The 25,047-nt window shown below is 47.1% G+C and overlaps 1 long non-coding RNA gene across 2 annotated transcripts in view; it reads left to right on the forward strand.

Annotated features, from left to right (window-relative positions):
* LOC138354741 (uncharacterized) overlaps positions 1-25,047 on the forward strand; it is a 134,296-nt gene that overhangs the window by 65,161 nt on the left and 44,088 nt on the right. For both annotated transcript variants that reach the window (XR_011223679.1, XR_011223678.1), the window contains exon 5: positions 7,211-7,270. This is a non-coding gene — a long non-coding RNA (uncharacterized lncRNA). The remainder of the gene's footprint in view (positions 1-7,210; positions 7,271-25,047) is intronic.

The raw sequence follows: 25,047 nt of genomic DNA on the forward strand, positions 1-25,047 counted from the left end.
ACATTGATTTTCAAAAGGTTGTATATTTTCCATCAATGGAGAGCATCAGCCAAGAAGCCTTCTTTAAAATATGAATATCTTTCCTCACCCAATAAGATCTAATCTCTGAATAAAACGCAAAAAACGACTTGATTGTAACCTATCCACCGCTGCCCATTGGATGGGGGAGAGGGGGTTATGTGTAGGATAAACATATCAATTGTGACACTAGCCCTCCATATATGTCAGTTGCTTAAATTATAAACTGTACTTGTGGTCGGTCTCGAGCCCATTGTTGATGTGACAATGTGTATTGACTTTTGTAACTAGCTTATCAAGATTATAACTTGCTTGGCTATATGAATTGTGGGGCTCATTCCCTGAGCCCATTATGTGCCTCTGTAACACTCCACTATCGTCCATAGGATGGGTATGGAGTGCATAATAAATGAACTAAACTAAGCTCTGCCTTTTTGATAACATATACAATTATAAGCTTTATTTGTGAATCTCAATTAATTAAACAATATATCACAGAGCCTGTAGGGTTCGGTGAGATGAGCGAAGAGACATGGGAGATTTTACATAAGTACAGTACATGGTAGTTTAAGTAGCGAACGCATGTCAACGAATAACGAGTATATATAACAAAACCATTGTCCTATGAAGTCGATTTAACTTCCAAACATATATTTTTTAATTAATGTTAAATGTTTTCTGGCTAGTTATGTTAGATTTTATTAAAAATACGTATTCTACTTGTTAACATTATAATTTAAATTTGTGATAATTTGAGCAGAGAAGTGCGACAACTGGATATGCCAACAAACACTTTCCAAACAACGATATATCTTGGATAAGTCGCTCCACAACATTGCTGCTTGGACCATCGACTTCCTTTGATGCTACTTATTTCATAATGAAATTATATTAGTTTGGAGTAAATATATGTTTTCTCATGTTCTGCATTCAGCACCCACATTATAGTGAGTAAATATACCATATTACTTCATTACTTAAATAATGCTAGGAGGGTTTGAGTAGCTTTGGGTATTTAGTGCACAGAATCTCCAATAGATGGGGCGAGAGTCGCCCCATCTCTCTCACCCGAGAGAGAGTCGAAACTTAATTTAAAATTGATATATCTTTGTTCTCGAACATGATATATTTCATTTGGTGCAATTATAATAATGTTCATATATCGGTCTTTCTGGAGGCATATAAGATTTTAGGCTTTATTAGCGTATCGTTGTTAATTATACAATATATCGGCAAGTGCGTAGGCGTCTGCACTCCATGCCCGACAAGCTACTGAGCGCTACTATAAAAACATATGTATCTTCACTTGAGCTATAAATATGTCTATTGTAATGTATTTAAAATGAAGCTCTTATTTCTATCTTGCTTAAGACTTATAAAACATTTGTGTTTATTAACGAATTTACGTGAAATAAACATTGATCTGAGAGAGAGTTGCTCTGTCGTTCAGTCTGTACGGGGTGGGAGCTCCGTAATTTTTAAAATACAATAATCTTCATTAGAAATTTAAATATGTCTATAGTAAAGTGTTTAAAGTGAAGCTTATATGTCTGTCTTTCTTGAGACATATAAAACATATATGTTTACTAACGAATTCACGTGAAATAAACATTGTTCTGAGAGAGAGTTGCTCGGTCGATCGATCTGTCCGGGGTCGGAGCTCGGCTATTATAAAAGTACACGTATCTTCGGTTTAAATTTAAATATGCCCATGGTAAGGTATTTAGAATGAAGCTTATATTTCTATCTTTCTTGTGACATATAAAACTTTTACGTTTATTAAGGAATCTGCGTGAAATAGGCATGGTTCTGAGATGAATGCTGCGGTTTTCGAGCTCGACGCGCGGCAATGGACGTCATATACACATCCAGTGGGTGTTATTGGACCCATACCCATTTTATGGGTGGTTGGAGCCCCATACCCATTCTATGGGTGGTTGGAGCCCCATACCCATCCTGTGGGTTGTAGTGGACGCCATACTCATCCTGTGGGTGGTATTGGACCCCATACCCTTCCTGTGGGTGGATGTGATCCCCATACTCATCCTCTGGGTGGATGTGACCCTCATACCCATCCTGTGGGTGGTATTGCACCCCTTACTCACCTAACAGGTAGTAGTGGACAATATACCGATCCTGTAGTTGGTATAGTAGACACAATACCATCCTGTTTAGAGTAGTTTACCCCATAGACATTCCAATGAACCATCGTTTTCTGTTAGCGTTCCTACAAAACATCCTTTAAAGATTTGTAAAGCACCAACTATGGTATATAATATTGATTGGTGAAGGACTGTTATTCTATGTAATAATTTTTAGTGCTTATTATAATTTACTAAGAACAACTAATATTTCTCAAAACAAAACTACGAACCTTCAATAGGAAGTAGCTGATCTATAATATTCTAAGAGCATGGACAATAGTAGGTAAATTTCACAACCCATGTGGGACCTGAAAAGTACAATTTTCCTTATAATTGAACCAATCACGACTATTCTGCTATCTAGGTTGACGGACGGGTACTGTGAGACGCAAGTTGGTACGTGAGGAAGAGTTTGGGCCTTGGAAAAAAAAGTAACTGGGAATATATCACATATTTACTAATTCATATTCAACATATTGACTTTAAGCATTAAGTCATATATGTGCTGTCTTGTGTGAGAACGGGTTGTAAAAAAAAAACAAAAAGTGTTCAGGTAAGGTACATCCATACAAGGTGTGAAACAAACATTGATAGATTTTTATATTGACCTAGTCCATAGTGCCTAAACCGCTTCGTATCATTGTCCCTGCATGTTCCTTGGTCAGGGGTGCTTGTGGTTCTCGTTGGTTCACGAATCTCTTCGTACCTTCCAATATTATTGGAACGTCTGTTGATTTTCGATGTGGTTTCCCCTCGGGTCTTTTGTCGGCCTTGGTGGTTCCCTTCCATCATCTGTTTTCTTTTGCTTCGTTTTCGCCTTGTTTTGATTTCGCGTCGTCTCTACTTCCAGTTTCGGTGTTCTTTGTCTTCGTTCTGCACGCCTTCCTGGTGTTTGTACGATGTCTGTATGTTGTGTGTACGATTTATGTGTCTGCCTGGTGTACGAGCCACGCCTCCCGGTGGACGGGTCGTGCGTTTCGTACCTCGTGTGCTGGGGCCGCGGTGTGCGTTTTGTTTATGGGCAGTATGCTCGTGTTTTCACGCCGTTTCTCGGGGTTTTCTACGGCTTCTTGCTCGTTTCTCCCTCCAGTCGTGGCCCTCTGGATGCTGAGGGTGTTTTGGATTTATATCTGGGGGTGTCATTTTGTTCTTCCTCTGCTTCTTGGTGTGGGATGGTTTGGCGTGGTGCCGCCTCCTCCCCCCTCTGTACTGCTTCGTCTTCTGCAGGGCGCGCGCCTCTGGCCGTATTTCTCATTCGACTTCGCATTTTATTCAGGTAACGGTCCATACTATGCCTCCTGCCTCGAGTATGCATGGCTTTCGGGCACCCCTTTAGCGCTGCTCCTAGTATGTTACTTGGCTCGCCTGTGTTGTGGCACGGTCGTGTGTCTGCTCTGCAGGTGAGGTTGTCTTGTCTAGCGCTTCTGTCGGCCTAGTGCTGGTTCTCACTTTTGGTAAGGTGCTTGCGGGGGTTGAGCTCTGGCTCTTGGGCCCTGCCTCTCCTGTCAGTTGACGGTTGTGCAGTTTCCTGAGCCTCCTGGGCTCTGTCTTCTTTACGTTTGCTCCTGTGGGTGGCGTCTGCCTCCTCCACATGGCTTTTTGGTGCTTTTCACTTCCTTTTCCCTCTGACATTGATCAGGTTCTTTTTTAGTGTCTGTGGCTCCTTTGGGTGCTCACTTCCTCCTGTGTCCCCTTGTGCGTACAAACATACGGACATAAGTACAGTGGACCTGCGGAGGTCCTATTGGCCTGTGCGAGGCAGCTACTGTTTCTTACCATCCATTCCCACTCACATGCATGTCCAACCTGCCCTTGCACCAATCGTGGGGCCCCACCACCACGTTACGTGGTAATTGGTTCCGCGCATCACCGTGCCGGTCATTCCTCCGGTCTTTCCTGATTCTGCGCTTATCCCTTTTATGCCCATTGTTTCGTGACCACAATGTGCCGCAAGGGTGGCGTGTGCCACTCTCCCAGTTTCTATTGTTTCGTGTCAATAAACACAAACACTAAGGAACTAATCTTTTGTTGCGTATACAGTAGTTGCGGGTGATATTTTGGCGGGCAATGGTGTGGGTGGTATGGTGTCTCGCATGTCTGTTGTAGACCACACTTGCAGGTAGACTAGTTATTATTCGCTACACTGCTGGTTATATGCTTGGGCGACGCCTCACAGTTCTCCAAAGGTTGGCAGGAATTTTCCTTGGAAGTACAGAACGGTTTTGAGTTCCATCGTTGGTACTTCGTAGAGCTTTGCTTCTCTAGTTAGGCTCATGCATTTGGAGCGAGTATCTTCTTGGGCTACTCTACTCACTCCGCCACCATTGTTCACTTTTCCATCCTTGTTTACTCTTCCCCGCTTGGCGGAATTGCGTCGATGGCTCCTGACTGGGGTGTTTGGTGTGGTGTTTGGTCACCTTGCATGTGTCTTTAGTGCCTTTTTTGTCCATCTTTTGTTCTTTGTTGTCCTGTGGGGCTCTGCTCCGCATTTCGGTGCTTTTGTTTTCGTTGTCAACCCCTGGGTCTTTTCCCTGTCTGGACACTTTCCTTGCCTATCTTCAGTGCCTGACTGCACCCTGCTGTCCGTAAGGTCCCTCAGGTATGGACGCGCTCCTCTACACATTTTGTGGTTGGTCGTGTGCGTTACTTCCCTGCCGCTCCTTGGGTCGTATTCGTGGTTTTCCTTACCTGTGTCCATTTTTCCTCCCCCCATGCTACACGTTTTTGTGTATCTGGGTCAGTGCTTCTTGATTATCCTATTTGGTGCTCCAGTAGGCCTCTGTCCATGTTCCGTGTTCTGTTTTTGGACTTCTCTGGTGTTCCGTTTTGGTACCGAGTTCCTGTGATTTCTGTGTGGTTTTCTGCAGGCTTCGGGTTGCTCTGTCTGTGGGGGGTGCGGACTTTTCGGTTTGCCGCTCCTGCCTTCCTGGTTCCTTTTCTTGGAACCGGGTTTGCTGGGTTCCGGTCCTGGTTTCGGTTTTTCTTTGTTCCTTTTCCGGACCGGGTGTGTTTGCTTTCCTGCGGTTCTCATCCTGGGTAGTTCTCCTCTTGGATGCCTCGGGGATGCGTGCATCATTCTTCCCTGCTGGAGCTGGTTATGTTGCTCCTTTGGGTTGTAGGGTCGCTGTTTTTAGATTCGCGTTTTGCGCTTTCGATCGTGGTGTTCGTTTCTCGTCGTTTGTGTCGGCACAGGTGGGTTCGTTATTGGTCTCCCACCTGCGTGTTTCATCTCGGGGGCGGTGTGTGGTTTTCCTATCACTGCGAAGGGTCCTTCGGTCTTTGATAGTGTTGGCTTGTCTTCCCTTGGGGGTTGTTCTGGGATTGTCCTGTCACCTCATGTTGGGTGTTGCTGGCAGAGCCGCTCCTGCTTGCGTTCTGTGTTGCGGTTCCTTCTGCTCCATTCCACTTGCTGTCCTGGGCGTTGTTCCCCTCTGGCCTGCTCTTGAGTTTTGGTGCTGTCCTGGTCGTTGGCCTGGGTGGTCTTTTTCTTCTCGTTTTGGTCTTTGTTTTGTCTCTGGTTTTGGTTATTCAGTTAGGACGTGTGCTATCCGCTTCCCGGTTCCTTCCCTGATTTACTTTATGTGTGGTGAGGTAGCTCCGGGGAGCCAATGGGGCTCCCACCAGAAAACCAGCGTTAAATGTAATGAAACGCCATTTTCTGGGTGTGTCCCGGAGGCTCCCCGGCATCCCTACCTCCCTCCGGTCGGCGGCGTTTTTCGCGTATTTTGACATGCAGCCTAAGAACTGCCAGTTGGATCGCCGGCGTGGAGGGTCTGGGGCTCCCCCTTCCCCCTCTCGAGGAGGGGGGGGGGGTTGCGCGGCGACGTGATGACGTCGTGCTAGTTTGATAATTTTGTTTGGGGAGTTCTGTCCACTCGTTCGGCTTTCGGTAGCAATAATTTCACCAGAATAGGGGTTTGTTTTGGGGCGCCTACCTTTCTGGGTACCTGTCCCGGTCGATGAGACATAGAATGCTCCCAATCACAAGGGGGTTTCTATAGGCCATTGCTCCTCGTGCCTCTCTGAGGGGGCCAGGTTCTGGCTCGTGGTCCCTGGTAGGCAAGAACTCCTAGCACTTTGACTGATGACAGAAAGTTATACATATCCATTCAGCCTAGATAGCTCCGGGGAGCCTCCGGGACACATTCAGAAAATGGCGTTTCATTACATTCAACGCTGGTTTTTCCCCTTTACAAGCAAACTGCTTTATGTTTGGCAAAAATTCCTGTTTGGATTGTCATTCTTGGGGAGAACTCATACGGGCACAACTACCTTATCAGGTATGTACAGATACCTGTGATAACCTGATCGTTTAATGATACATGTTGATTAATTTGGAAAACCGAGAAACTGCTTAATTAGTTGTAAATGTATTTGAACTAACAATTATAATAATAGTGATTTCTTTCTACAAGTTAATGGCATTTGAGTAACTTTTGTAAGTATACAGGGTGTGCAACTCAGCATTGAATGATTCGGCGTGCTATGCCTGTAAGTAAAGTTGGGTGGTGGTTCTGATTCCTGTATGTATGAATTGCACGTTTTCAGATGGGGCACGACCTGTAAGGTGAGTGGGTTAGACAGGGCGAACGTAAGACATGGTATGGAACAAGCCTGGGTGGGAGTGATTACATATTAATGTAAACTGAAATTTGGTGTCTTGCGAAGTATTGCTGTGGGGAAATTAATATGGGTCTTTGTACTTTTAATGCTAGGGTTAATGTTGGACTGATATCCAAATTGATTTGCAATGCACTGTTAAAGAACTATATGAAAGTTAAGGTGCACACTAACTGCTGAATAAATGGCTGAAGGAATTTTAGATTAATCTTAATTGATTATGATTAGTTTTAAATCCAATATTTGGTATATTGCTTTGTGGCATTTTAAGTGATAGGAGGGCACTTAACATTGTGTGAATATTGTGATGAACATATAGACAAGTATATATCTGAAACTGTGATGTTTAATATTTTCTGACTATTGTCACATTGTTTAGCATTTCTCATTGTACATGGGTTGATTAACTTTGTTTTTTAATCTTCCAGAGATGAGCTGCATAATATTGGTAATTGAAGAATGGTATCAAATTGGTGGAATGCAATAAGGCAAGTCATTTAGTGTGGTTTTATTGTAATATTGACTGATGATCCACAATGCAATGTAATTGCATTGTGGATTTAATATAATTTAAAATTGTTGAATTTAAAATAATTAAAATTAATGGATAAATTGAGTAAATGCTTGAAAAATAGGTTTAAATTGCTCTCTAGTTCGTTTATAGATTTTTGTAATTTCCGGGGGGAGCCCCTGCAGCTCCCCGGAGCTATCCAGGCTGATATGATTATCTTTAGACTTTGGCATCAGTCAGTGTGAGTGGAGTTCTAGCACCAGGGACCACAAGCCAGAACCTGGCCCTCTCAGAGGCATGAGGAGCAATGGCCTATAGAAATGCACATGTGATTTGAAGCATTTATGTCTGCCATCAACCAGAACAGGCACCTAGAAAGGTAAGTGCCACAAAACAAACCCCTATTCTGGTTAAAACGACAAAAATAGACAAACGAGTTGATATAACTCCCCAAATGAAAAAGAGCAAACGAGCATGATGTCACACAAGCCGTGCCACATGTCTGTGCAGCTCCTCCCCCCCTTCCAGGAGGGGGAAGGGGGAGCCCCAGACCCCCGCACCGGCGATCCACCCTTCAGTTCTTTGGCTGATGTGATCGTGCATGGTTGTGTGGCTCCCGCTCCAGACTCTTTGTGCTGTGCCTTGGTCCAGTACTGCTTTTACGGTGGCATGCAAGCTGGGAGTAATATTCACAGGTACTCAGGCTGCATTCAGGGAAGGGGGTTTCCCTTCCCGGAATGCCCTGTAAGTACTGCCCTAGGGGCTTGGGGTTATCTTCCACAAGTCACCTGGGTCTACCTAAATTAAATTTATAAAATATCTCTGATATTTTCCAGGTACTCAGGTACGGTAAAAATGAGGACCTTAACCCTTTAACTGTGCAACGTGCCTGCAGGCCCAGGCTTCGGGTGCGCAACGCGCCTCCGGGTGTTTTTATTTTTCACGTTCCATTCAAAACTCCCGCGGCTACATGGGGTTCACATCAGCTTCCTCAGGGCTCTTGTAAACAGACGCCATCTTAAAAAAAATTCATGGTCCACATTGCTGGGTGTCAGAGCCTCAGTAGTGAGTGAGCAACCAAGGCTGGTGCTCGCAGCATGAGCGCACAGCACTGCTGTTCAGCGTGTGACCACAGCATCGCCTAATATTGTCAAAATATATATATAATCTGTTTTATTTAGCCATAATAGTATTATAGAAAAGCCTGAGTGTAATAATGACTGGGTACAATGTTCAAATATCAGTGATTCAATGCTGTTCATGATGTTCACAGCGCTAGCCACAGCACCACAGCATTATTTCGTCCATCTAAGAATCTTCAAACGACTTTTTAGGTTCCTTTTCAAAATAAACTTGTGGTCAATTATTCATTTACAGGTATTAGTGACCAGGATTGTGGTCATAATGAGCGTTGTGCGTAGGAAGGAGGAATTTTGGTGAGGGAGAGAATTGAGGTAGCCTCACTGTGGCCGTAACTCTTGGGTTGCTCACCATACTAGCTTCGTGGTTCGCTATGGGGAACACACATGTACATGGGTATATACAGTGTGTGTGAATAGTGTAATAACAGCACCAGGAGTATGTTGGGAGGAGCTATTTTGGTGAGGGAGGTGACGTCGTAATCGTGGCGTCGTCTGCTGTGTGATTTGTCATGCAGTGTATGGTGGCCACTTTACTGTTTGGACACAATACCGGCTTACTTGCATAGTTCTGGTGAATAAAACATGTAGATAGGTATATATAACATGTGTAAATCGTGTAATAAATACAATAACAGTATGGTGGGAGGAACAATGTTGGCGAGTAAGGTGTTGGAGTGAGGTTACCTTGAGGTTACCTTGAGGTGCTTCCGGGGCTTAGCGTCCCCGCGGCCCGTTCGTCGACCAGGCCTCCTGGTTGCCGGACTGATCAACCAGGCTGTTGGACGCGGCTGCTCGCAGCCTGACGTACGAGTCACAGCCTGGTTGATCAGGTATCCTTTGGAGGTGCTTATCCAGTTCTCTCTTGAACACTGTGAGGGGTCGGCCAGTTATGCCCCTTATGTGTAGTGGAAGCGTGTTGAACAATCTCGGACCTCTGATGTTGATAGAGTTCTCTCTCAGAGTACCAGTTGCACCTCCGTTTTTCAACGGGGGTATTCTGCACATCCTGCCATGTCTTCTGGTCTCATGTGATGTTATTTCTGTGTGCAGGTTTGGGACCAGCCCCTCTAATATTTTCCACGTGTAAATTATTATGTATCTCTCCCGCCTGCGCTCAAGGGAGTACAGATTTAGGCTCTTTAGTCGGTCCCAATAGTTTAGGTGTTTTACTGAGTGGATTCTAGCAGTAAAGGATCTCTGCACGCTCTCCAGGTCAGCAATTTCTCCAGCTTTGAAAGGGGCTGTCATTGTGCAGCAGTACTCCACTCTAGAGAGCACAAGCGTTTTGAAAAGTATCATCATCGGTATAGCATCTCTAGTGTGAAAAGTTCTTGTTATCCAACCTGTCATTTTTCTTGCAGTTGTGACGGCTACTTTATTGTGTTCTTTAAAGGTAAGGTCTTCCGACATGAGTACACCCAGATCCTTTACATTGCCTTTTCGTTCTATGTTATGATTTGCCTGAGTTTTGTACGTGGTTTCCGTTTTTATATTTTCATTTTTTCCATAGCGCATGAGCTGGAACTTATCTTCGTTAAACACCATATTATTTTTTGTAGCCCATAGAAAGACCTGATCTACATCTGACTGGAGGTTCGCCGTGTCCTCTATGTTGCCTACTCTCATGAAGATCCTAGTGTCATCTGCAAAGGATGATACAGTGCTATAGGTTGTGTTCTTGTCTATGTCCGAAATGAGGATGAGAAAAAGTACTGGAGCAAGCACAGTACCCTGGGGGACTGAGCTCTTCACGGTTGATGGGCTGGATTTTATTTTGTTAACTATTACACATTGGGTTCTGTTGGTCAGGAAATTGTAGATCCATCTGCCTATTTTTCCGGTAATTCCTTTTGAACGCATTTTATGTGCAATAACACCATGGTCACATTTATCAAAAGCTTTTGCGAAATCTGTGTAAATTACATCCGCGTTATGTTTGTCTTCCATAGCATCTAATGCCATATCATAGTGGTCCAGCAACTGCGACAGGCAAGAGCGCCCTGTTCTGAAACCATGTTGTCCGGGGTTATGGAGTTGCTGTGATTCCATGTATTTTGTGATTTTACTTCTTAGCACTCTCTCAAAATTTTTTATGATGTGCGATGTCAGCGCTATCGGTCTGTAATTTTTTGCCTCTGCCTTATTTCCTCCTTTATGAAGTGGTGCTATCTCTGCTGTTTTTAGTATATCAGGAATAACGCCAGTATCTAGGCTTTGTCTCCACAGAATGTGGAGGGCCTGTGATAGTGGTTTTTTACAGTTCTTTATGAATATGGAGTTCCAAGAATCCGGGCCTGGTGCAGAGTGCATAGGCATACTGTTTATGGCTTCTTCAAAATCCAGTGGGGATAGGGTGACGTCTGATATATGATTTGATGTTGGTATCGTATCCATGAAAAATTCATTTGGGTTATCAATCTTTAGTGTGTTTAATGGCTCGCTGAAAACAGAGTCGTACTGCGTCCTCAGTAGCTCGCTCATTTCTTTGTTGTCATCGGTGAAAGTTCCATCTCCCTTTCGCAGGGGCCCGATACTAGATGTGGTTTTGATCTTGATTTTGCATAGGAGAAAAAATATTTTGGATTTCTTTCTATTTCACTGATGGCCTTTTGCTCTCTTTGCCTCTCCTGGGTTCTGTATGATTCTTGTAGCTTCCGTTCAATTGTTTCTATTTCTATTTTTTCTATTTGAGGGAGTGAGGGAGGGCTGGCTGGGTGTGGCTGCTCACACTCGCGGTGTTCTGAGTGTGCTGATGGTGAATGTATATAGTGTGTGACAGTGTATAGTGTGTACATATGTTGTAAATATACATAAATGAACATGAAACATTGGTGTGAATAACTATGATTTGGAGGAGCAATGTTGGCGAGTAAGATGTTGGAGGAGTGAGGGAGGGCTGGCTGAGTGTGGCTGCTCACACTCGCGGTGTTCTGAGTGTGTTGATGGGGAATGTATATAGTGTGTGACAGTGTATAGTCTGTAAATAGATTGTATATATACATAAATTAGCATGATATATGGTAAATATGTGCAACATATGTGTACACAAGTGTCATGCACGTAACACAGTGTCCATGGACAGTACGGATGTTTTACTACCATAATATAGTGTACGTGTTCATTATACATAGGATTAGCACGTAAAAACAAATAAAAAAATTTTGGAACTGTGCGCAAAAAATGAACAAAAATATACTCCCGGCAACTCGCACGCCCCGCCCCGGGCGCCCCACCGGCCCTGGGAGCTTACTGCACGGGCGAACAGGGAATGGTGACGTTACGCGCCAACGTACGGACCCCATAGCAGCCAAAGTAAGTACAAGTTCGAACTTTTTCTGGGGGGAGCCCCGTTGGCTCCCTGGAGCTATCCCAGGCTGATATGTTAATGTCAGACTTTGGCATCAGTCATGTGTATGGAGTTCTTAGGCCTACCGGGGACCACGGCTAGAACCGGGCCCCCTCAGAGAGGCAAGGGGAGCAATGGCCTATAGAAGCCCCCGTGTGGTTGGAAGCATTCTATGTCTGCCATCGATCGGAACAGGCACCCAGAAAGGTAAGCGCCTCAAAACAAACCCCTATTCTGGTTAAAATTGCTACCAAAAACCGAACTAGTGGATAGAACTCCCCAACCGAAAACAAGCAAACTAGTGTGACGTCACACACCGCCGCGCCGCTGTCTGCGCAGCTCCCCCCTCCCCGGGAGGGGGAAGGGGGAGCTCCAGACCCCCCGCGCCGGCTACCCACACCTCAGTCCTTGAGGCTGATGCTATAGGCGATGGTCGTGTGCTCTGGCTCCGGTGTCGCTACTGCACTGTGCTTTGCGTGTGGTGTTGGTTTTGTGGGTGCGAGAGCCAGGAGTTATCTTCAGTATTCGGGCTGCATGCGCCTAGGGCTGCCTTTCCTAGGTGCCCTGTAAGTACTGCCCTTGGGGCTTGGGGCCACCTTCCACAGGCTCCTCGGGGTCTGCCTCTGCTGTTCCGTTTTACCTTTCGGTTTTTCGGGCGCCTGTTGGGCACTTGGGTGTTCTGTTCTCCCTTGTTACCGGCAGGTAAGAGGCAGTTTGCACTGGTAGGGGAGCAGGGTGCTGCTCAGCTTGTATTTCCCGACATAGTGGCCTTTGCAGCTTACCTCCTGCGTGACCCGGATTATGCCTCGGAAATGGATCCATTCACGTTCAGGTTTGGGACTTCGTTCCCTTTCTGGCTCCGTTACGAGGTTCCGGAGTCGTCCTGGCTAGCAGACTGCCCCTTGTTTGGCCTGGATTCCTGGCATTCCTTCTGTCGTTCCCGCACGCTGGAGTGGCGGAAAGCTTCCACGGTGCTTCAGGTTTTCCTGGGGGGTGAACTTGAGTACCTGAATGAGTGCTTGTTTTTCCCTGTCCTTCCCCGCGATGTGGGCATTATTCAGCTCCATGTGCAGGTTCCCTCCCGTTCGGCGGCGCTTGTTGCAGAGGACTTGCGCGCCCGGGGCCTTTTGGCTTCGGCCTTGCGGTTCTTTTCCCTCCTAGAGCTGTCTTTGGATTGGCTCGTGGAGGATGTGGGGACGCTTGGGTCCGTCCCGGGGTCTGGCACCTTGTCCTCGGCTGCGCGTTCGTCGGCTGCCTTGTTGAAGCTGTTCACGCCGATTTTGCGGGATGCAGTTTCCCTGTTTTATGCTTCCCGTCTCGCGTGTTGGCGGGCGGTGCTGGGTTCCTCCGTGGAATCTGCTTGGGCTCTGGCTCTTAGGTGTTCTTCACCTTTTTGTCCTCTTCTGTTTGAGGAGTCGGCCGTGGCGCAGTTTATTCAGGCTACGTCGGCGGCTTGTCGTCCGATGTCGGACTTGTTGGTTTTCCGGGGGTCCCGGGGTGGGTCTTCCCGGAAAGGTCGTGCCAGGGCTCGGGGTTCCTCTCGTCGTGGTAGGCCTGGGGCTCGTAAGGGTTGCCGGCCCTTTAGCTGTTTGCCCCCTTGACGGGGCGATGGGGGGGCGGCTTGCACTGTTCGCCCGCGCCTGGTCCCACGATTCGTGGGCCTTTCGGGTCGTGTCTCGCGGCCTGCGGTGGCGTTGCGTGGCCCCTCCTCCCTTTGGGGGGTCGGGGCTGGCAGGGCAGGTTTCTTCCCCTGCGCTCTGTCGAGTCGTCTTGGAGTGGGTACACTTGGGCGTCGTCGAAACGAAGTCATCCCTCAGATGGGTTTCCCGTCTGTTTCCGGTTCCGAAACGGGACTGCGCGGACTTGCAGTTCATTCTGGACTTGTCCAGTCTGAACCCCTGGGTTCATTGCCCCTCCTTTCGGATGACTACGCTGTCTCAGGTTCGGCTCCTCTTGGAGCCGGGAGCTTGGATGGTGTCCCTGGACCTCCGGGATGCTTATTGGCATGTCCCGATTCATCTGCGGTTCAGGGACTGGCTCGGTTTTGTTGTGAGGCGTCTGAGTTACCGCTTTCGTTGTGTCCCGTTCGGGTTGAACCTGGCACCTCGCGTGTTCACGCGCCTTACACGGGTTGTGGTGGCTCGTTTGCGTCTCCTAGGTGTTCGGGTGTTGGCCTACCTCGACGACTGGCTGGTTTGGGCTCCCAGCCAGTCAGCTTGCTTACTAGCCAGGGATTTGGTTCTTTCCCAGCTCGCTGAGTTCGGGTTCTTGGTGAACTGGAGGAAGTCCCATCTGGTTCCCTCTCAGGTTCGGACTTGGCTGGGTCTCGTTTGGGACTCTCGAACCGCCTCCTTGTCTCTCCCTCCGGAGTCTCTCCTGCGGCTGCGGTCCCACCTTCGTCTGTTTCTGGAGGGCCCTCAGGTCACCCGGCGGTTGCTCGAGGGGCTGTGCGGGAGCCTGAACTTCGCGATGGTGGTCTACCCGCTGGGTCGGGTTTGGCTTCGACGGCTGTTCTGGTTCCTTCGGGGTTCCTCCTTCCGCCTCTCTCGCGATCGCAGAGTTCGACCCCTGGGGGCCTTGCGTCAGTTGCTGCGTCACCGGCTTCCTCTTCGGGTTTTTCGGGGTTCAGTGCCTTGGCGCCTACCCGAGCCCTCACTCGATGTGTACACGGATGCGTCGTCTCTCGGCTGGGGTTTTGTGACCAGTGCTCACCAGGCCGGCCAGGGGCGTTGGGATCCGTCCTTCCGTCGAGCTCACAGCACGGTGCGGGAGTTCGCGGCAGTGTGGTTTGCTCTGGGGAAGATTCGGGTGGCCCGCGGATCGACGATTCGGCTCCATTCGGACTGCTCTCCGGTGGTTCATTGCCTGAACCGCAGGGGTTCAATGCGGTCCTTGTCTCTTTAGGGTTGGTCGCTTCGGGTGACTCGTCTGCTGAGTTCTCGGGGTTTGGCTCTCCTGGCGGTTCACGTACGGGGCGTGTCCAACGTCTTGGCCGACGCCCTGTCTCGCTTCATTCCCCTCTCCACGGAGTGGACGGTCGACGACGAGTCCTTCCGTTGGCTTTGCCAGACGTTCGGGCGCCCCGAAGTGGACCTCTTCGCGTCGGCGTGGTCGCGGCGTCTTCCCGTTTATGCGGGCGCCCTTCCCCGATCACGAGGCCGTCGGGGTCGATGCCTTTCGGCTAGACTGGTCGAGGTGGGGGTTCCTGTACCTCTTTCCCCCGGTTCGGCTGTTGCTCCAGGTCCTGACTCGCTTAGAGACTTACCAGGGGAGAGTTGTCCTTCTGGCCCCTTGGTGGCCGGCCCAGCCTTGGTTTCAGGCGCTGGTTGCTCTGTGTCCGAACCCGAAGGTTTTCCCGCGGCTCCGCCTCTTTCAGCAGATCGGGCCGGTACCTCACGTGGCTGGTTCGATCTTCTCCTCGAGTCTTCGCGTATGGTTTTTTTTTACTCGAGTCTATCATCATCTCTATGGTGATCAGGTGGCCTCCTTGTTGGTGTCCCACCTGAGGGCATCTTCTCGGCGGCAGTATGAAGTTTCCTGGCGGTCCTTCCGTTTCTTTTTGCGTCTTCGTCGTGTTAGTTCCTTGTCTGTTCGGGTGGTCTTGTCCTTCCTCTCGTGGTTGTTTCAGGACTGTCATCTTATGCCTAACACTGTCGCTTCGTATCGTGCGGCGCTGGCGGAGCCGCTTCAGCTTGCTTTCGGTATTGATGTTACGTCTGCGTCGTTTCGCAAGCTGTCTCGTGCATTGTTTCACCTCCGGCCTGCTCATGCGTCACCTGAGCCGTCCTGGTCTTTACACAGAGTGCTCGCTTTCCTTTCATCTCCTCGTTTCGTTGTGGCCCCTTCGGTCCAGGATTGTTTTTCCAAGGCACTTTTCTTGTTGGCTTTGGCCTCTGGGGGTCGGGTGGGGAAGCTTCATGCTCTCCTCCGGCGCAGGGGTTTCTGCTCTTTTGGTCGTGGTGATTGTTTTGTTCGTTTGCAGCCGTCTCCTTCTTTTCTGGCAAAGAATGAGACTGCTGCGTTCCGGAGGGGTCAATGGGTGGTTGATGCTTGGTTGGTCAGGCCGGGGGTGCATCATGTTTTATGTCTGGTTGCGGCGCTTCGCCAATATTTGCGCGCCACAGCTTCTGTGTCCGGGGACGCGCTGTGGGTTGATCCGGTTTCCCTTCTTCCCTGTTTGCGGGTTCGGGTCTCTCAGGTCGTCCGCAGGGTTATTAAGTCCAGCCAGCCTGCGGTCTATCCCCGTGCCCATGACGTTCGTAAGTTCGCGGCTCTTGCTGCCGTCTTTGGGAATATGTCTTGGTCTGATATTCGGGCGCGGGGATTTTGGCGGTCGAACAGGGTCCTGGCTGCTCGTTACCTTGTGAATGTCCCTGGGCCTCGTCGGGCCTGTGTTGCTTTGGGTCGGCGGTTGCAGCCAGTTTTCTAGGCTTCGAGTTGAGGAGTGAGCGACAACCGCCTCCCGGGTAAGTCCCTCTTTTTTCTGTCTGTGGGTAGTAAGCTCCGGGGAGCCGACGGGGCTCCCCCCCAGAAAACCAGCGTTGAATGTAATGAAACGCCATTTTCTGGGTGAGTCCCGGAGGCTCCCCGGCATCCCTCCCTCCCTCCGGTCGGCGTTTTTTTGCGTTTTTGACATCTAGCCTCAAGAACTGAGGTGTGGGTAGCCGGCGCGGGGGGTCTGGGGCTCTCCCTTCCCCCTCCCGGGGAGGGGGGAGCTGCGCAGACAGCGGCGCGGCGGTGTGTGACGTCACACTAGTTTGCTTGTTTTCGGTTGGGGAGTTCTATCCATTAGTTCGGTTTTTGGAAGCAATTTTAACCAGAATAGGGGTTTGTTTTGAGGCGCTTACCTTTCTGGGTGCCTGTTCCGGTCGATGGCAGACATAGAATGCTTCCAACCACACGGGGGCTTCTATAGGCCATTGCTCCCCTTGCCTCTCTGAGGGGGCCCGGTTCTGGCCGTGGTCCCCGGTAGGCCTAAGAACTCCATACACATGACTGATGCCAAAGTCTGACATTAGCATATCAGCCTGGGATAGCTCCGGGGAGCCTCCGGGACTCACCCAGAAAATTGCGTTTCATTACTTTCAACGCTGGTTTTTTGACATACCCATACTGGGGGAAGGGTTTTTGACACTTTAAAAAAAACAAAATAATTTTTTCAAGATAATTTATTTCCTGCGCACTGGGGGAGTGTCATATTTATAGGCCGCGCAGTTAAAGGGTTAAACAAAATACAGGGTATAAAACACAATCAAATGTGCCCATAGTAGGAAAACAGCATGTAAAGGATTTGGGAATAATGATGTCTGACGACCTAACGTTTAGGGAGCATAATCAAGCAAATATTGCAACAGCCAGAAAAATAATAGGATGGATTTCGAGAACTTTCAAATCCAGGGATCCCATCACAATGGTTGTACTCTTCAAGTCACTTGTGTTGTCCCGTCTTGAGTACTGCTCAGTACTCACTCCCCACTTCAGAGCAGGAGAGATTGCTGAAATAGAGGGAATACAGAGAACATATACGGCACGCATAGACGCGATAAAGCACCTAAATTATTAGGATCGTCTCAAAGCCCTCCAAATGTACTCACTAGAAAGAAGACGAGAGAGATATCAAATAATATACACCTGGAAGATACTGGAGGGCCAAGTACCAAATCTACACAGTAAAATAAGTACGTACTGGAGTGAACGATATGGAAGAAAATGCAGAATAGAACCAGTGAAGAGCAAGGGTGCTATAGGCACAATCAGAGAACACTGTATAAACATCAGAGGTCCACCGTTGTTCAACACCCTCCCAGCAAGCATAAGAAATATTGCCGGAACAACCGTAGACATCTTCAAGAGGAAACTAGATTTATTCCTCCAAGGAGTGCTGGACCAACTGGGCTGTGGTGGGTATGTGGGCCTGCGGGCCGCTCCTAGCAACAGCCTAGTGGACCAAACTCTCACAAGTCAAGCCTGGCCTCGGACCAGGCTTGGGGAATAGAAGAACTCCCAGAGCCCCATCAACCAGGTATCAACCAGGTAACCAGGTACCTCTGTTGGTCCTTTGCCGCTCGATAATTGACCGCCCCGAACATGATGGGGGTTTCCTCTGTGTTGTGTTTACCTTGGGGTAAGTGGTAATTATCCCCTGTTAGGGGCGCAGGGTACTGTGCAGCTTGTTTTCACCTATAACAGCGCCTTGCTCTGTTCCTCATGGGTGCATTGTCCTCTTGTGGGGTTTTTCTTTTCTTTTTTTTTTTTGGCTTAGGGGGGGGTGGGTCTACTATCTTTTCCTTCCCCCAGTTATATTATGGCTGACTTTTTGTGTTCGGTGGTACCCCCTGCTTGGCCCCCGTGAGTGGGCATGTCCCAGGGGTTCATCTTCAGAAGTTTGTTTGGTAGACTTGGGCACCGGTTAGCAGTGCCCTGCCTGGGGGATACCCTTAACATTACCAGTCTCGGGGCCCTGGAAAACCCCGCGGGGGTGCATTGAGTTCGATGGATGTGACCCGTGGGTCACCTTTCGCTTTGTGAGAGTTTGAGGGATTGCTCTGTCCTCTTGTCGGTGGCGCTCATTGTTTTTGCCTCAGTCATGCTGCCTGTTGGGTCCGTGACACCTTCGACCCTGAGTCTTGTGATCGTTGTTGCTTGTTTGATTCAATTTACCCAACCTGAAGATGATGATATTCGGGTGCAGGCGGCTCAGGCGTTGCAGGCTAGGTTTAGGTTGTTGCAACGTTCTAGGTTGGTTGCTTCCTCGGAAGCTCCAAGGCTGCCCCATTTTGCTTATAGGGATCCAGACTTGAGGGGGTGTTGGTCGCTTTGGCCTTGGTTCAGTCCGCACTCTCTCATTCTTCCCCCCTACTGTGGTTCATTCTGTTCCTTCCCTCTGCTTCCGGGTCCTAAGCGTCTGAGGGCTTCGGGGTCAGGGCAGGGTTTGCAGGTTTCCGAGACTCGGGCAGTTTTGGGGGTTGTCACTTCCAGGGTGGCGACAGAGGCATTCGAGTTCTTTCCTTCAGCCGTAGCTCTGGGGTCTGACCAGTGGGCCCCTTCTCCTGTTTTGTTGGCCGCTCCGGCTTTTCTTGAGGCCAGGGCTTTGGGGGATGACTCGCCCCCGGGGCTTGATGTGGAGGTTCCCGGGGTTGGGGAGGAGCTGACTTGGGGTCCTTGGGGCCCCGTTGGACCCCGCCTGGCTCTTCCAATCCTCTGAGCAGGGCTTACTGTTACAAGGAGTGGGGGTTTTCCTTTCTCGCCTCTGTGTACGAGTTGGATTTGGGTGCGGCTCCTCTCCTGGTTCGAGTCCGTGTCCCTTCGGATCTTTTGGTTCCGTCTTTCCAGAGGTTTTTGGCTTCCCACGTTTGGCTTCCCACATCTCGCCTACTGAGGTGCGGGCGGCCATTGTGGTTTACCTCCTGTGTGATCTGGATTATGCCTCTATAATGGATCAGTCTTCCTTTAGGTTTCGGTCTTCGTCTCCATACTGGGTTTGTTATGAGGTTCCAGAGTCGTCCTGGCTAGCAGACTGCCAGTTGTTGACGTTGGATGCTTGGAGTGCTTTCTGTCAGTTGTTGACGTTGGATGCTTGGAGTGCTTTCTGTCAGTTGTTGACGTTGGATGCTTGGAGTGCTTTCTGTCATACCAGCATGCTTAAGTGTGTCGCATACCCGCATCGCGCGCGGTGCGGGCGCGTGGCAGACTATTACTTCTGCTTCCGACAGTGCGGGCACGCGGCAGACTATTACTTCTGCTCCCGAAGGTGCGGACGAGCATACGGCAACGCCGAAATGTGTATACTCGTTTCAGTTTTCCCACCTTAATTCTTGTGCTATGTCGTTTGTTTTGGTAGCATTGTGTTTGCAATAGAATTCCCTACAGGGAAATATGCATATAAGGTCCAAAAGCCTGCCACGACTCCCCACAGCAATGCCTAAAGTCGGCAAAATTACCCATGAGCGCGCAAAATCAGTAAAATGTGTGTACTCTTTTCAGTTTTCTCACCTTATTTCTCGTTCTACATCGTTCGTTTTGGTATCACTGTGTTCACAATAGAATTCTCTACAAGAGTATATGCATATATGGTCTAAAAGCTTGGTGTGACTCCCCACAGCAAAGCCTAAAGTCGGCCAAGTTATCCCGTGAAAGAGCACCAATTGGCACACCTGCAGACTAATGTATATACTCGTTCAATTTGGTAACATAAATTTTCGTGTTACGTGTTTCATTTTGGTATCAAATTGTTCGCAAAATATATGCGCGTATTTTAAAACTAGTCCCATAATAATAGAAGAATAAATGGAATTTTGGAACCAGCTGCCCTTTCTTGTTGCCTTTCCCATGGACTCTTGCTTTTCTTTAAAGGCAGAGGGCTTGGAGGATGGCTCTGCCCCGGGGCCTCTGTTGCTGGTTCCCGGGGCTGTGGGGGATACCTGCTAGCAGTTCTGGGGCGGTTTGCCCCTGCCTGGGTTTTCTGCTTTTGGGCGGAGTTTTTTGCCCATTCAGTCTGCTTGCTTCCCACTTTTGCTGGCGTGTTTTCGTATCTTTAGCGTCGGTCACAGCCCTCTGGCGGCCATTTTTGTCTGCCGGTTTCCCGGCGTGGCCACCAGGGCGGCGTTGCGGTTCGTTTACAGGCGTCTGGGTGTGTGAGTGAGCTTCTTTGGTGAGTTTTCACCCTTTTTCAGGGGTTTTATTCTCCTATTGTCGTTTCTTTGCTTTTCTGGTGTTTTCTGCTCGTTTCCTGTTCCTCTGGGAACGTTTGGGTCTTGATTTTACACCGGGTGTCGAAAAATCCGACACCATTTAATAGTATTACATACAGGCAGGTAATATTGCTGCCATTGTATACACAAGTTACCCATAGAAAATGTAACTTGTAGTGGAATTTTCTGTCTATAGAAAATGGGATATCATTGCCACATACTATTATAAATTCACCACCTATTATGGTGGGAATTATTCTTAAATACATTAGTCTTTGGACTTTACCATAAAAAAATCTCATATAAATTAACTTAATTATCAATATTAAAATAGAGTAAATGTGACCTTTCTATTACTTATTGTCATCTGGACAATGTAGGCCAGTAGCGTCAGTGAGGATGGAGTGGTCAGCCATTGTTATTGTTCTTAGACCAGAGGCGCACGGGAGCAAATTCGGCTCCTGTTAATTTCTCTTGGACGAAGTGTTATGGAAACCAAAGGTCTACCATTATCAACACGCTGTCAACAAATACAAGGAAAGTGTTCTGCCAAAACCCATTTATCTAATCATTTTTGGCCATTAATGTCAGTAGATAGGGCGTACCGGTTAGAATGCGAACAGCCTCTTAAAAAAAAGTAATTAAACCTTGGTCTTTCTGATTCATTATACAGTGTTTTCTCTGATATAGCTGTCATATATTAGGATTCTGGCTTTTAGCTAGCGACCTTTTGACAGGTCAAGAAGAGGAAGCAAACTTGTGAATCAGTTACTGGGTGATGGAAGCTGCCTCAAAGAGGATAATTTGGTGTCTACATCCTAGTTATACCTGATGAACCAAGCCTGCTGTGTAATAAGATAAGGAACCTCCTCAATGTATACAAATATGTAGTTTACTGTAGTTTGATTGGCTGCATATATATAAATTCAATATAAACCCCCCCCTAATGTGTAGTGGATCGATTTGTGAGATTATTGCAGAAATACAGTCACTTAATATCCTACCAATTGCTATCGAAATATATAAATTTATGTAAATATAAATTCTATATAAATTCATATAAATTAAATTAAATATAAATCTCAGAGGTCGGAACGCACACCGGGTTTCCCTTTTTGTCTGTTTTGGGTCTGGGCCCTTGGGTTTCAGCTCAGTGTCCCTGGCTGTTATGCTTGCTCCCACACCTTGTCCCTCGGTTTTTGGTCTGTTATGACCGTTTCCCTGGGGGTTCTGTCTGGGGGCTGTGCTTTGCCTTTCTGTGGTGGTTTGGGCTCCCCCCTGGTTCGATTCCGGGTTCCTTTGGGTTCTTGGGTTTCGTTCCGGAGGTTTCTTCCTCTTGGGCCCCCCTTTGTGGGTTCAGGGGGCTTTGTTTCCTCGTGTATGACCCGGTTCTGCCTTCTGGAGTTCCGGAGTCTTCCTGGCTTGCAGACTGATCTTTTTGGGTTGTGGCACATGTTGTGGTCATGCTGGGACTTTGAAGTTTTGTTGTTGAGGTGGGCCTTTTGATGCAGTTTTGTGCCTTCTTCACCTGGCCGGCGTGGTGCTCTCTGCCCACTGGTTTGCGGCTTGTAATTTTCTTTTCACGTGTATGTGTGGGTGTACACATGTACATGTGTACACCCACACATGTACACATATAACGCTTTGAAACTACTGACGGTCTTGGCCTCCACCACCTTCTCACCTAACTTGTTCCAACCGTCTACCACTCTGTTTGCGAAAGTGAATATTATATTTCTTCGGCATCTGTGTTTAGCTAGTTTATATCTATGACCTCTTGTTCTTGAAGTTCCAGGTCTCAGGAAATCTTCCCTATCGATTTTATCAATTCCTGTTACTATTTTGTATGTAGTGATCATATCACCTCTTTTTCTTCTGTCTTCTATTTTTGGCATATTTAATGCCTCTAACCTCTCCTCGTAGCTCTTACCCTTCAGTTCTGGGAGCCACTTAGTAGCATGTCTTTGCACCTTTTCCAGTTTGTTGATGTGCTTCTTAAGATATGGGCACCACACAACCGCTGCATATTCTAGCTTTGGCCTAACAAAAGTTGTGAACAATTTCTTTAGTATATCGCCATCCATGTATTTAAAAGCAATTCTGAAGTTAGAAAGCGTGGCATAGGCTCCTCGCACAATATTCTTTATGTGGTCCTCAGGTGATAGTTTTCTATCTAGAAACACCCCTAGATCTCTTTCTTTATCAGAATTCTTTAAAGATTTCTCACATAATATATAGGTTGTGTGGGGTCTATGTTCTCCTATTCCACATTCCATAACATGGCATTTATTAACATTAAATTACATTTGCCAAGTGGCACTCCATGTCTAGGTCTTCTTGAAGGGCATGACAATCATCTAAGTTTCTTATCCTTCCTATTATCTTAGCATCATCAGCAACATGTTCATATAATTCTGTATACCAACTGGTGGATCATTTATGTAGACAATAAACATCACTGGTGCAAGAACTGAACCCTGTGGTACTCCACTTGTGACATTTCTCCAGTCCGATACATTGCCTCTGATCACAGCCCTCATTTTTCTATCAGTCAGAAAATTTTTCATCCATGTTAGAAGCGTACCTGTCACTCCTCCAATATTTTCCAGTTTCCAGAACAACCCCTTATGTGGAACTCTGTTGAAAGCCTTTTTTAGGTCCAAATAGATGCAGTCAACCCAACCATCTCTTTCCTGTAATATCTCTGTTGCGCGATCATAGAAACTGAGTAAATTCGATACACAGGATCTTCCAGATCGAAAACCATACTGTCTGTCTGATATTATATCATTTCTCTCCAGGTGTTCTACCCATTTAGATTTAATTATTTTTTCCAATATTTTGACTATTACACTTGTCAATGATACCGGTCTATAATTAAGGGGGTCTTCCCTGCTTCCACTTTTGTAGATTGGAACTATGTTAGCCTTTTTCCACACATCAGCTACAACTCCTGTAAACAGGGATGCCTGAAAAATCAGTTGAAGAGGAATGCTGAGCTCAGGTGCACATTCTCTCAGAACCCATGGTGAAACTCCATCTGGACCAACTGCTTTGTTCTTATTTAGCTCCTTGAGCATTTTTTCCACTTCGTCTCTAGACACCTCTATGTGCTCTATGTTCTCTGGAATTCTTAATGTATCTGGTTCCCTGAAGATTTCATTTTGTACAAACACACTTTGGAACTTTTCATTTAATGTTTCACACATTTCCTTTTCATTTTCCGTGAATCTATTTCCTATTTTCAACCTCTGAATATTATCCTTTACCTGCAATTTGTTGTTTATGAATTTATAGAATAGACCTGGTTCTGTTTTACATTTGTCTGCAATCCCTTTTCAAAATTTCTTTCTGCCTCTCTCCTCACTGCCATGTAGTTGTTTCTCGCATCTTTGTATTGCTGGTATGTTTGGGGGTTCGGCCTCTTCCTGTATTGATTCCATTTTTGTGTCTTTTGGTCTCTGGCCCTCTCGCACTTTCTGTTGAACCAATCCTGTTTCCTAGTTCTGCTTCTCTGTTTTGGTATAAATTTTTTTGTGCCTTTATCATATATTTCACAAAACCTGACATACATCTCATTCACTTCCTTGCCTAGCAACAAGTCTGTCCAATTATACTCACTAAAAATTTTTTTAAGGTTGCCATAATGTCCTCTCCTAAAGTCAGGTTTGTCATTTGCATCAACCGTCATATTTTCGTCCAGATTATAACGCATTGCATACTTTATTTCCAAAAAGACATGGTCACTTTTACCCAAGGGAGAAAGGTACTGAATGTCAAATATTTCTTCCTCCTTCCTGGTAAATATCAAATCTAGCATGGAGGGAACGTCCCCTTCCCTCATCCTCGTAGCTTGTTTAACATGTTGATACAAGAATGTTTCCAGGATGAGGTCTACAAATTTACAGGTCCAGAAATCTTCTGTTTTAGCTTCACATGCTTCCCAGTCTATGGATTTCAAGTTGAAGTCGCCGACTATCAACAATCGTGAACTATCGTTATCCGCTCTCACTATGATCTCTCATTATTGTTATAAGACCTTCTCGTTTACTATCTAGCTCCTCCTTTGACCATGTGCTGCTTAGCGGTGGACTATATGCATTTATGATCATTAGTTTATCATCCTCATGGCAGATTTCTAGTGCTATTATGTCAACTTCTTGTGGATTGGCAGTCACTATTTCGTTCACCTTTAGGTGTTCTTTCACCAGCACAGCAACGCCACCGCCTTTCCTGAATTTTCTGTCCAATCTCCAAATTGAGTAGCCCCTTGGGAATATGACCTCATTTAAAATAGCATCTTCAAGTTTTGTCTCCGTGAGTGCAACAATGTCTGGTGTCTGCAGCTGTATTATATCACTTAACTCCAGTATCTTTGATCTTACTCCATCTATGTTGGTGTATGCAATCTTGAGGAACTTGTTCCCCCTCTTCTTCTTATATGTGTATATGTATGTGTGTGTGTATATATACATAATATATATGTGTATATGGGTATGTATACTTTTTCTTTCAGAAGGGGCTCTGTTCCCTTCTCTGTTGATGGGGCGCTGGGGGAGCAGCTTGCTCTGTTGAC

This window comes from Procambarus clarkii, chromosome 64 (genome assembly GCF_040958095.1).
Source record: "Procambarus clarkii isolate CNS0578487 chromosome 64, FALCON_Pclarkii_2.0, whole genome shotgun sequence".
In the NCBI taxonomy this organism is placed as follows: domain Eukaryota; kingdom Metazoa; phylum Arthropoda; class Malacostraca; order Decapoda; family Cambaridae; genus Procambarus; species Procambarus clarkii.